The sequence below is a fragment of the Martes martes genome (assembly GCF_963455335.1).
Source record: "Martes martes genome assembly, chromosome: 5".
Taxonomy (NCBI): domain Eukaryota; kingdom Metazoa; phylum Chordata; class Mammalia; order Carnivora; family Mustelidae; genus Martes; species Martes martes.
The window spans coordinates 62,385,970-62,399,330 of record NC_137892.1 but is presented as its reverse complement, the minus strand read 5'-3'; the positions used below and the strand labels follow the sequence as shown (position 1 = coordinate 62,399,330).

At 41.3% G+C, this 13,361-nt stretch overlaps 1 protein-coding gene and 1 pseudogene across 2 annotated transcripts in view; one reads left to right on the top strand and one right to left on the bottom strand.

Moving 5' to 3' along the window:
* Positions 1–1,628, top strand: part of LOC308342884 (large ribosomal subunit protein uL23-like) — a 1,151,147-nt pseudogene extending 1,149,519 nt beyond the window's left edge. The window contains exon 2 of the transcript in view: positions 1,563–1,628. The product of the transcript in view is annotated as a large ribosomal subunit protein uL23-like (transcript). The remainder of the gene's footprint in view (positions 1–1,562) is intronic.
* Positions 1–13,361, bottom strand: part of DMGDH (dimethylglycine dehydrogenase) — a 64,773-nt gene that overhangs the window by 10,136 nt on the left and 41,276 nt on the right. The window lies entirely within an intron of this gene.

Here is a 13,361-nt window from a genome sequence, read left to right as displayed (position 1 = left end):
GGATAAATTCATGATAACAGAAGTAATGAACTGTAACAGCATTCCAACAGGTCTCAAAGGTTAACTGGCTTCAAGCTTACACACTCCTAGCTTGCCGACTTAAGTTCCTTAGTCTGTAGCCAAATTAACTACTTTCTTGAGATCTGAAGACCACTGGCCTTGAGGAGGGAAGGACCAAACTTTCTCAGAAGATAAGTCCTGACCACATCCATCAACAGCTGCCACTGAGACTAACAAATCTGTTCAGGGTCATGTCAATGTACAACTAACTGCCTGGGTATCAGCTTCCTATGTGGGTAGCCACTCACTCCCACCTACCTTCCCCTTTAAACCCTCAGCCTTCTCCAAGACAGGGAAGATGGTCTTTGGGATGTTAGTCCGCCATCTTCTCAGGTTGCCGGCTTCCTGAATAAAGCAGGCACCTTCCTTTCCTACCACCTCTTATCTCTCCAGTATTGACTTTCCAGTGGCAAGCAGCCAACCCTGAGTTTGGAACCAGTTCTAATAACAAAACCAAAATGCATTATAGTAAAAACATTTCTAAATACAGAAAGAACTTCAAGAATAACAAATTTTCAATATCTTTTTAAAAGACAACTTGTTATTGTGGATAAATGGTGACAAGTGGGGCTCTTTAGAGTTCTTGTCTACCTAGGAATCAATGAAAAATGAAAAAAAAAAAAGTCTCACTCTTTGTGTGGAAAAGCATTTTACAACAATACTGAGTAGCCAGTGGGCTAGTTTCTGTGATTTGTGGAGTTCCAGGAGATCCTAAGTAGTTTCCTTATCTCCTGTAATGGAAACTGGATCTTCCCTGTTATAGAGTCATTCAGATCTCGAAGGTTTTAGGTCTTCCTGAGTCCCTATTAGAGAATTTTCTTTCAGTTATTTACTCAACTGTTGTTATACCCCTGCTGTCTTCAGAAACTTGTTAGGCAGGAGGCATTGAGAGATAAATAGACTATGTTCTTATGGCTTCTAGGAGGCCCCCAAGGAGATGTGACTCCTTCCCTCCACATCACAACATGCCCAGTCCTGAACCACTTAGGCCAATGTCTGCTACACCTGTGTCAAAAGCTGGCCACAACCAAAGCTTTCAGAAATGGATCCCTTTGTGGGACACCTGGGTGGCACAGTTGGTTGAGCATCTAACTCCTGACTTTGGCTCAGATCATGATCTTGGGGTTGTGAGATCGAACACCACGTTGGATTCCATGCTCTTCTCAGAGTCAGTTTGGGATTATCTTTCTCTCTCCATCTCCCTCTGCCCCTTCCTTCACCATACACACACACTTGCTCACTTGCTCTCTAATAAATAAACACATTAAAAAAAAAAAAAGAAAAGAAATAGATTCCTCCAGAAGAAACAAGCTTGACCACAATGCCATCATCAAATTCCCCCTGCCCATGAGTCAGCCGTGAAGAAAACAGAAGATGACACGCTTGTGTTCACTGAAGATGTCTAGGACAACAAGCGCCAGATCAAACAGGCTGTGAAGAAGTTCTAGGTCACTGATGTGACCAAGGTCAACATCTTGATCAGGCCTGATGGAGAAAAGAAGGCATATGTTCAACTGGCTCCTGAGTATGATGCTTTGGATGTTGCCAACAAAATTGGGATCATCTAAACTGAGTCTAACCAGCTAAATCTAAGTTTTTCCACCTTATTAAAAAAAAAAGAAAGAAAGAAAAGAAATGGGTCCCTTTGGGATGCTAGACAAGAGCTACCTGGGCATGTACGGTGGAGTGAGAGGAACCAGATATGCTAGAAGGGAGAGACAGCTAACTCCACCTTTGCCAAAAGCATAATTTAACCCAAGTCTAATGTCAGCAAATCACAAGAAATAGGAAAAGTGGGGGAGGACCTCAGAGAACTTCCTTTAGAAGAGAACAATTAATAAATTCAGGGAAAATAAATATTAAGTACTATTTACAATCTATTAGGTACCTGCTGTGTGCCAGATGCTCTGCTGAGGGATAAACATTAATGACCCCCTTCACTCCCCATGACATTGCTAGGAGAGAAGTAATGCTATGCCTACTTTATGGAAGAGAAAGGCCCAACCAAGTTAAGGGTCTTTCCCAAGGCTTAGTTACATGGAAACCGAGTTACCACCTTTAGATTTTATCAGCACATTTTTAAAAAAAGATTTTATTTATTTATTTGACAGACAGAGATCACAAGTAGGCAGAGAGGCAGGCAGAGAGAGAGGGGGAAGCAGGCCCCCCAGCGAGCAGAGAGCCGGATGCGGGGCTCGATCCCAGGACCCTGGGATCATGACCTGAGCCGGAGGCAGAGGCTTCAACCCACTGAGCCACACAGGCGCCCCTATCTGCACATTTTTTAAAGTGACTATACATAGAGTCTCTCATTGGAAGGCAGAGATTACGTAAATATTCTACAGAATGTTTCCTTTACATTATTTCTGGGTACTCTGAGCCTGTTCTGAATGATGTCCACCACACAGTATTTTTGTACTACGAAAGAGGATTTGAAAACACTCTGAAGGTTACTATTGATGAAATCTGACATCTAGCTCTGCATATCCCTGAATTAGGAAGTCATCTGGTCAGCAATATTGCCCTCAGACATGAACGAAAACACACTCACAATAATAAAAATCTAATTAAAAGTAAGGAACACATACTTAAAACATCCCAGCTGCCCCTGGAGACCATTCTCCCTTCCCAAGCTAACCTTGCACCTGATATGGAAAGATTTGAAGTGGGGCAATGCCATTTCATTCTCCTTTACTTGGTTTTTCTCCCAAGACTAGATTTTACTCTATTACACAGCTTTTAATTATGAACAAGAGAAAAAAATATGTCTGAAGTTAAGTGCTGTGATTAAAATTGGTGCTATCAGGACGACCTAGGAAGGGAAATATATTTAATGAGTCACTGTCAAATTAACTGTATAAATAGCTGTTAATATATTTGAGAAACATACATTTCTGGGGCACTGAGACTATAGCTCAAAAATAGTCTTGGCTCAGGTTTTTAAATTTATTGATTTTATAAAAACAGTAAGAGCCACTAAAATAGCCATCTGTAATATATTCTAAATATAATATCCACAAAGATGATAAATTAAGATTTTACATGAAATATAATTACTCAGCTTATTGGCTCTATTAAAAGCACTCATGGGGCACCTGGGTGGCTCAGTCGGTTGAGCCTCCGCTTCTCGGCTTCAGCTCAGGTCGTGATCTTGGCATTGTGGGATCGAGCCCCATGTTGGGCTCCCTGCTCATTGGGGGGGTCTGCTTGGGATTCTCCCTCTCTCTCTGCCCCTCCTCTTCCCCTCCCTCCCCCTCCCTCGCTCTTTAAATAAACAGAGAAATCTTGAGGGGAAAAAGGTACTCCTATTACCCCAAAGCACATGGAAATGAAACAAATTAAACCAGTATATTTGTGGTTTGTGATTCTTAGGTCCATGGAGAGTTTCCCATGAATTTAAAGGAGTAGTGGTAAGAAGGTTCTGATATGGAGAGTCGTTTAGTGGGTTTTCACAGACCAGGAAAACCTAGTTCAGAACCTTTTCTATACCATATATTTGGAATCAAAACCTACCAGAAAATTCAAGGAAATTATCAGTTTCATTTAATTGTCCAAAATCCTTTTAACCTAAATACCAGAAGTTTCCAAAGAATAAATAAGACAATCAATGGAACATTCTGGATCCCAACAAAGCTCCCCTTAGAAACCGGGTATAGCACGAGTGGGAGAATCGTGCTCCTGTGCTGACAGACAGGTATGGGGAGAGCTTGTCCCTGTAATACTTTACTGAAACATTTCTTATTTTTCACTTTTTCCTAAGATTTATTTTAGAGAGAGAGTGAGCCTGTGGGTGGGGGGTAGGGGCAGAGGAAGAGTGAAGATAGAATCTCAAGCAGACTCCCCACTGAGCGCAGAGCCCGACACGGGGCTCCATCTAACAACCATGAGATCATGATCTGAGCCCAAATCAAGAGTCAGATGCTTAACTGACCGAGTCAACCAGGTACCCTAAAACGTTTCTTATTTTAAATGGGTTCAAGGCTCATCTTTTAAAAACAGGCCTGATAGGAATGCTTCTGTAAAGCATGTGGCCATTACTAAGCTACAGTCTATGTAAATCTTAACTTTCTTCAGTCAGTTGATGAACAACAGGTACACTCATGCTTATCCCACACTCAAACTGATAAAGCCATACATGGGTTCATTCATTTAGGGGGTGAATCAAGTGACCATCACCCCATCAAGATACAGCAGACTATCATTCATTTCATCTTTACGTCATTAGAATCACAGCTTTTAAGCTCAATGGTCTTGCCTGGGGTGATGAAGTGAGTTTAGCATCAAACCTGGAACCCAGGCTTCTCAACTCTCCATTCCTTTTCCACTATGCAGAGCTTAATAACATTCCACATATGTTCATAATGACCACAATTTCAATATCTCTTTATTAGCAAAATGTTAGATTATTAGCATAGCAACTTAATTCTGTTATTGTTGGCTGGAAAACAATACTCCCACCTACAAGGTTTTCATTCTCTGTTCTCAGCAATGTACAAGGAACAATTCATCTCCATTTTCTAACCAAAATTACTCATCAGTTAAGCATTCTTTTTATTTTTTTTTTTAAGATTTTATTTATTTGACAGAGTTCACAAGTAGGCAGAGAGAGAGGAGGAAGCAGGCTCCCTGCTGAGCAGAGAGCCCGATGCGGGGCTCAATCCCAGGACCCTGGGATCATAACCTGAGCCAAAGGCAGAGGCTTAACCCACTGAGCCACTCAGGCACCCTTAAGCATTCTTTTAAAAAAAAATCCTTAATGTAACTAGAAAAGTGACCCTCTTAACTAAAAGCATGTGACTCTTAATCTTGGGGTCATGGGTTCCAGACCCACACCGGGTATAGAGCTTACTTACAAAAAATTTTTTGAAAATAAGTAAATAAACATGGAATAGGGAAGGAAAGCAGTGAGAACAAAGTGAAATAAAAATTGAGCATTGGGCGCCTGGGTGGCTCAGTGGGTTAAGCCTCTGCCTTTGGCTCAGGTCATGATCTCAGGGCCCTGGGATCAAGTCCCACATAGGACTCTCTGCTCAGCAGGGAGCCTGCTTCCCTCTCTCTCTCTGACTGCCTCTCTGCCTACTTGTGATCTCTGTCAAATAAATAAATAAAAGGTTTTTAAAAAAATTGAACATTAACCGTATCTATAATATGTTAACATTTAAAACAAAAAAAAATAATCAAAGCAAACACAAAAATATTAGTAAGTGATAAAACTAAATATTAGTTATTACTGATCATTTTTATACTTCAACTTTCTAGATTTATAATATTTCTCTTAATTTTGTGATATATATAAATAGGTTATATAAAGAAATAATTGGGATACTTTTGTGTACTGTGAACTGGATTCCACATTTTAAATTAATTATAAAATTCAGTGAGAAAAGATGAAGCTGTTTTCTTTGGCATTATGGGTCCAATAAGATACCCTGCTTATTAAAATGCCAAATCCCAGAAATACTACGAACATTTAATAAAACAAGTTATTGGGGACTCAGATGTTTATTATATCATTTTCTACTATTTTATGCATATTTTGATATACAATTATAATGATGTTTTAGCAACATATAGTAATTCAAAACAATTTAAAAAAAAAAGAAAGGAATGCCCTCAACCTGATAAAGAGCATCTATAAAAAACCTATAGCTAACATCATACTTAATAATGAGAGACTCGGGGAGCCTGGGTGGCTCAGTGGGTTAAAGCCTCTGCCTTCAGCTCAGGTCATGATCCCAGGACCCTGGGATCGAGCCCCACATCGGGCTCTCTGCTTAGCAGGGAGCCTGCTTCCTCCTCTCTCTCTCTGCCTGCCTCTCTGCCTACTTGTGATCTTTCTGTCAAATAAATAAATAAATAATCTTTAAACCAAAAAAAAAAAAAGAAAGACTCAAGCCTTTCTACCAAAGACCAGGAATAAGTAACAATTCTATTTAACAGTTCAAAGTTCAACCAGCAGAAGTACTAGTCAGTGAGATAACACAAGAAATAAAAAGGGCATCTAAATTAGCAAAGACAAAGAAAAACTATTTGTACACAACATGACTGTCCATGTAGAAAATATAATGGGATCTACAAAAAATACAAAGAAGTACTAGAACCACTATTGAGTTTAGTGAAGTTGCAAAGTACAAGATCAATATACAAAATCCAACTGTTTTCTTTATACTAGCATAAGTTGAAAATTAAAATTACCATATAAAGAGTTATCAATATGAAATACTTAAAGATCAACCTATAAAAAGACATGCAACATCTGCAAACTACAAAATATTTTTGAAATTAAAAATTACCAAAGTAAATGGAGAGATATATCTTGTGCATGAGTTGAAAGACTTGAATTGACCTACAGATGCAGTGCAATTCCAGTCAAATTCCAGGATTTTTTTTTTTATAAACTGACAAGCTGATTCTAAAATTCGTGGAAATTCAAAGGATCTCAGATAACGAAAACAACCTAAAAAGAACACAGTTACAAGGCTACAAAAACCTGATTCCAGCTACAGTAATCAATACAATATGTTGCTGGAAACAAGAAAGACCTATAATCTAATAAAAGAGTCCAGAAATAGTCCTCAACACATAGGGACAACTTTATATTGACAACTTTATATTTGTGCCAAGTGAAAGAAGAAATTGTGCTATATACACACAGTGGAAACCTACTTAGTATTAAAAGGAAGGAATTATTCATACATAAAATACCACAGGTGAGTCTCAAACCAATTGCTTAGCAAGGAGCCTGCTTCCCTCTCTTCCTCTGCCTGTCTGCCACTCTGCCTGCTTGTGTGCTTTCTCTCTCTCTGACAAATAAATGAATAAATAAAACCTTAAAAAAAAAAGACTCTAGAAAATGCAAAGTGGTGTATTGTGACAAAAAGTTCCTTGGGGAGTAGGTGGGGTGTAGGGAGGGGTGGGAGGGAGGGACTGCAAAAAGGCCTGAACCAACTTCTGGGAATGAGGGATGGATTCACCGCCCTCCTCGTGGTCCGGGTTTCACACGTGTGTACTTGCATGAAAACTTAGCAAATGGTGCGCTTTCAATACATCCATTTATTGCACTTTTAGTTAAGCTGTTAAAATAAAAAAATAATTGAAATATAATAAAAGCAACCTAAAGAATTACTTCAACTTATTCCTAGATGCGGGTTTCCATAGACTTGAAGATTTTAAAGCAGGCAGCTGAACAGCACATTTAAGCTTTTAGGATGGAAACAGAATATTGTTTCCTACCAGAAGTTGGATGTATATGAGGATACTGATTCAATGGCTGTTTGCTTAATACACTCTGATGTGTTTCATGAATGATAAACTCCCTCTCAGCCTAGGTTTTACTTCCTTTTTCCTTTCCTTTGGTTTTTCCTTTATCATTTAGCAATGGAAATGGGTAGGAGAATAAGGATGGCTTCATTGAAATGTCACAATTCATATGGATACTGTCCTGGGGTCTTCAACTACTCTTCTAGGTGGTACTTCATAGGTTTTTTCACAGGTTTTTAAACTTATAAGGGAGCCCTCATTTTACAGACTAGCAGTCTCAGGAGCAAAATGAAATTAAGTGGCTTTCCCAAGGCCACACAGCTAGAATTTGGTGACTTTTTAAAAAAAAAAATTTTTTTTTTAGAAGATTTTATTTATTTACTGGACAGAGATCACAAGTAGGCAGAGAGGCAGGCAGAGAGGCAGGCAGAGACAGAGGAGGAAGCAGGCTCCCCGCTGAGCAGAGAGCCGGATGCGGGGCTGGATCCCAGGACTCTGGGATCATGACCCGAGCCGAAGGCAGAGGCTTAACCCACTGAGCCACCCAGGCGCCCCTAGAATTTGGTGACTTTTTAAAAAACATTCATTTAGGGGCGCCTGGGTGGCTCAGTGGGTTAAGCCTCTGCCTTTGGCTCAGGCCATGATCTCAGGGACCTGGGATCGAGCCCCATATCGGGCTCTCTGCTCGACAGGGAGCCTGCTTCCCCCCTCTCTCTCCCTGCCCTTCTGCCTACTGTAATCTCTGCCTGTCAAATAAATAAATAAAACCTTTAAAAAACAACAACAACAACAAAAACCATTCATTTACTGCCCAATTAAAAAAACAAAATGAAACCAAACCACACATGCACAAGGAAAAGAGAGTTAGATAGATTTGGGGCAGAATATATATATATATATATTTTTTTTTTTTTTTTTTTTTTTTTTGACAGAGAGAGAGATCACAAGTACGCAGAGACAGGCAGTGTTTGGAGGGGCGGGGGAGCGGGGAAGCAGGCTCCCTGCTGAGCAGAGAGTCCTATGTGGGGCTTGATCCCAGGACCCTGAGATCATGACCTGAGCTGAAGGCAGAGGCTTAACCCACTGAGCCACCCAGGTGCCCCAGGGGCAGAATATATCACCTGCACCCTAGCCAGAGCAGGTCACAGATTCACTAACTTCCAATTCGCTACAGATTCTATAGCCCCTTCCTCCGACCAATCCACTTGTCTTTCCGTTCTCCTGCATATTGACAGGAGCACAGCAGGCATAAGGCTAAAGAACTAAGAGAGTGGTTATCAATCTTTGTTGTATAATAAAACCAAGAAACCCAGACCCTACCCCCAGAGTTAATCTGACTGGTTTGGGGTAGGTCAGTGTTCTCAACCTTGAGCGGGCATCAGAACCACCTGGAGGGCTTCTCAAAACAGGTTATTGGGCCCCAAACCCAGAGTTTCTGATTTGGGGATGGTACTCAAGGACCTGAATTTCTAACCAATCCCTAGGTAACACGGGTGCTGCCAGTCTGTGAACCACACTTGAGAACCACTGGAGGTAGAGCCATTTTTAAGAAGTTCTCCACGATGGTAATATACAACCCGTTGAAAAGCATCGGTCTAACACAATCACTCTCAACCTTCTTTAAAATCACCTGGGGAATTAAAAACACAACCCAATAAAACAAAACACTGAAGCTTGAATCGTTACCTCAAGAGACTTTTAAATTGATCTGGGTTGCAGCATGAAGCTCAGATTTTTTAAGCATTATATGATTTAAAAGACATACTCCAGATGATTTTAACGTACAGCCAAGATGGAGAGTCACTGAAAAATTTCTGCCTGTTACTATGATACCTAAAAATTCCCATGGGGCGCCTGGGTGGCTCAGTTGGTTAAGGCACTGCCTTTGGCTCAGGTCATGATCCCGGAGTCCAGGTATCAAGTCCCACATTGGGCTTCCCCTGCTCTGCAGGGAGCCTGCTTCTCCCTCTCCCTCTGCCTGCCACTCCCCCTGCTTGTGCTCTCTCTCTCTCTCTCTCTGTCAAATGAATAAATCAAATCTTTAAAAAAAAAACAAACCAAAAACACCCAGTCATAAGACTCTTCAGATGTGTATCAGTGGGTCATATGCTTGGGGATGATTGCCAACATGTATCTTGGTGGGTAGAGATAAAGGAAGTTTCCAAAGGAATTTTTATGTTAAAGTAGACTTACAGGGTCCTGAAGGAGGCTAAGATTGCCCTTTTGCCCTTAGCAAAGAATTAACTTTGAGGCAGCTGTGTCCCTAGAGGGAGGTCACTCTGCCTGTTTCAAGCACTTGTCAATGGGTCGTGGGTGGTAAGGAAATTTAATAGTATTTCTTTTGCCTTTGTTTCCCACATCAGTTATCATCACTTTATTCCATTTCTACTGGTTAGAAGCCTATCATACGGTAAATGAGAAAAAGAAAGAAATTGGGGGTGGAGGAGATCTTTAAAAAATTCTGATCTTCTTAAACACGTGATATTTGTACTTCAGTCTCTGAATCTTGGCGGGGGTTCTCTCTAAATGAACAAAGATTCAGCATTTCCAAGAGGAAAATTCCAATACTACATATGATTCTATCCTAAGGCAGCTGATTTTTGCTCATGGTTAATGCACTTTATTTCTAATTAAAACAAAAACAAAAACAAAAACCACCATGAGAAAACAGAACCACTAATTTTTCCCAAGAAGTAGCTTCTTTTGGAACTATAATACCAATAATAACGATGATATAAGTTGTTTCAGGTAAAGGGATTTTAGTTGAGGAGATTTCAAAGTATCTCGATCCCAGGACCCTGGGATCATGAGCTGAGCAGAAGGCAGAGGCTTTAATCCACTGAGCCACCCAGGCGCCCCTCAAAGTATCTATTTAATTCTTCTTGCCTGTATCACCACCCTGGTGAACGGCTCCTTTCCAGGCTCTACGCTCACTGTCCACAAGGTGGCACTGTTGCGTACGGCTACACGCCCTCGCTGGAGCCCAATGATGGTTTCAAAATATTAACAATGCGTCCTACAGCTTTAGTTCCTGAAATACCATTTATTTCAAGCCTCGTGAGATCGGAGAGCCATCAGGAGTTATGTCCTCAACCGTTAGATCTGCAGCCTCGCCAAGTGTTAATAAATAGTACTTACTCATTGTTGACCAGGAAGGAGAGCGCTTGTGGGCACGGCTGTGCCTTTCACACAACCCCCAACCACTGGAAGGCTAGGGCTCAAACCACTCTCAGGAGTAAGGCTGGCAAGTACCATGCACTATCTTCCTTTGCCATCTAAGATTGCTCAACACTCCATTTTTCTTTTCCTTACTCTCCTACCGGTTTTGACAAGAACACAGTTCTCTCTTAAGAGGCCTAATGGCCCATCCCCTCGGCCACCTGTTTTCCTTCTGTGTGGTTAAAGGCGCTACTCTGATCCTACCATAAAATACAAAACCAGTTACAACAAACACATGATTGTGGGAGGCGTCAATCAATAAAATGTAGAGCATGCATATTTTAGGATGATGTTGCCAGAAAAACATGGTTGGGCAATTATTCAAGGCTGATTGGCCCATGATGGGAAGGGACCTTGCTGGGGAAAGTGGTGGGTGAGAAAGCCTCACGGTGAGATCAGAGGTCACCTCACCTCTCTGTGCTTCTGTTTCCTCTCCCTCAAACGAGGTGGTACTGAGCCATCTCCCTGGGCCCTCCCAGCTCCCACGCAGCCTGCATCCTATGGTAATTTTCTTCCTATTATGGCTTATCAATTGTAAACACCTAAGAGCCAAGCAAGGAACTCTACATGTTTGCTTCAAAGGGAAAGCAAAAGGGGTGCCTGGGTGGCTCAGTCCATTAAGCATCTGCCTTCGGCTTGGGGCTTGATCCCAGGATTAAGCGTCTGCCTTTGGCTCAGGTCTTGATCCCTCAAGTCCCAAGTCAGGCTCCCAACTCAGTGGGGAGTCTGCTTCTCCCTCTCTTCCTCTTCTGCTCTCTCTCTCTCACTCACTCACTCTATCAAATAAATACATATCTTTTAAAAAAGGGCTTTAGGGGCACCTGGGTGGCTCAGTGGGTTAAGCCTCTGCCTTTGGCTCAGGTCATGATGTCAGGGTCCTGGGATCGAGCCCCACATCAGGCTCCCTGCTCAGCCGGGAGCCTGCTTCCCCCTCTCTGTCTCTGCCTGCCTCTCCACCTACTTGTGATCTCTGTCTGTCAAATAAATAAATAAAATCTTCTAAATAAAAATTAAAAAAAGAGTTTTAAACAATTGTAAAATGCTGCTAAATTTTGTTTTTATTGGTATATTACGGAAATATCAACATTCCTCTGTCTCAGCTACTGCTTCAGTTTTCATAGACCACCAAGTTTCCAAAGCAATTTGAACGGACATTATATATTCTTTATAATGTAGTATGAAGCCAGATTGGTAACATTTTTTATTTACTTTTTTTGTTTTTAGGCACAGAACGTGAATTATGAAGTTACAGGTTTGCTTACAATGTTAGTTTTTCAGAAACCTGCTTCATCTTAATGACTGCTGCAAAACAAAGATGAAGTTGTTGTGAAACCACCATACTGGATCTGGGCAACATGGATTCAACCTAGTCATCAGTCCTGAAAATAGGCTAGCATCGCTAAGATAGCCACTCACTACCAGAGTCCACATAACTGAAAGAGACTAGCTCAGTTAGGTCTAGGTCCTTGGGCTACGTGGAACTTCACCCAATGAAAGCATTAGCAATGAACTCTGTGACACCAAAATGAGAACCCACAATTCAGAAATCATAAAAAGCATACCATAAACCAAAATCATTCTCTGTTAAACAGCTTAGTTGTGAGCTGGGCTTTGGTTATTGAAACAATTTAAAGGCACTAATAAATATACAATCCACACCTGCTTATAATCATAAAGGGGGTTTCAAAAACCCAATTTCAACACGAAGAGCTCATTTATCTGTGCCTTCTCCCCAAACAATAATGCCCAAACACTGTGAAGCAAGAGGGTCAGTTATCTATTTACCTATCGGTGACCAACAACGGAACTTTAGTGCTTTCAAGAGTCAGGCCATTTTTATCCTTATTTTAAACCGCTAAACCAAGACTTCTGTTACCAGAAGGAGCAATCTGCTGCAAGGGTCCGCCCAAATTCCAAGCACCTGCTTTCTCTGGTCTGGAGGCAGATGGTACATCATAAAAATAAAAGTCATAGGGAAAACGTACAGAAAGCTATTCCCTTTAAAACCCTTAAGGAGGTTCTCGTTCCTAAAATCTAATACTATAAATATACATGTTTATGTTAATATCTTAGCTTGGAATTTGGGAACTTGAGGCAGGGGCATTAAAAAAAGTTTCCTTAGCCTGATTCATATGCATATGTTCACATAGTTCCTCCACAGAATGGGAAAATGGCCTTTACTTTAGCTTATTAGCACCTCAACAGGACGGTTTATTTCTGGAATTCTAACAAGTATCCTACACAGCAGCAGCTGCTGTCCTCTCCTTCAATATTTCCACTAACTGCATCGCTGTTAAGTTCTTTTCCAGTAACTAAGCCACTACTCAGTGGGTGTCTCAGTCAGCTGGGGCTGCTATAACCAAGAATCACAAACGCAGCGTCTTTAACCACAGGGAGTTACTTCTCACTGTTCTGGAGGCTGGGAAGTCAAAGATGGAGGCACTGGCCAGTTCAGCTCCCCTGTGAGTGTTCTCCCCCTGGTTTGCAGACAGCTGCCTTCTCCCCATGTCCTCACAATGTAGACAGAAAGCGAGCTCTGGTCTCTTCTCATGAGAACCCTCATTCCATTGTGGAGACCCCACTCTCATGATCTCACCACAACCTGATGACCTCCCAAAGGTCCCACCTCCAGACACCATCACATGAGGATTAGGACTTCTTCGTATGAATTTCGGAGGGACACAACTATTCCGTCCGTAACAAAGGGATCACTTCCTTTATTAGCTTTGGACTTGTATAGATGATCTAGGCGGTAATAAATCTGCTTTTCCACAATAATTATGTAAGATGGTGCTTCTCAAACCAGAATCCCCTGCAGTGAA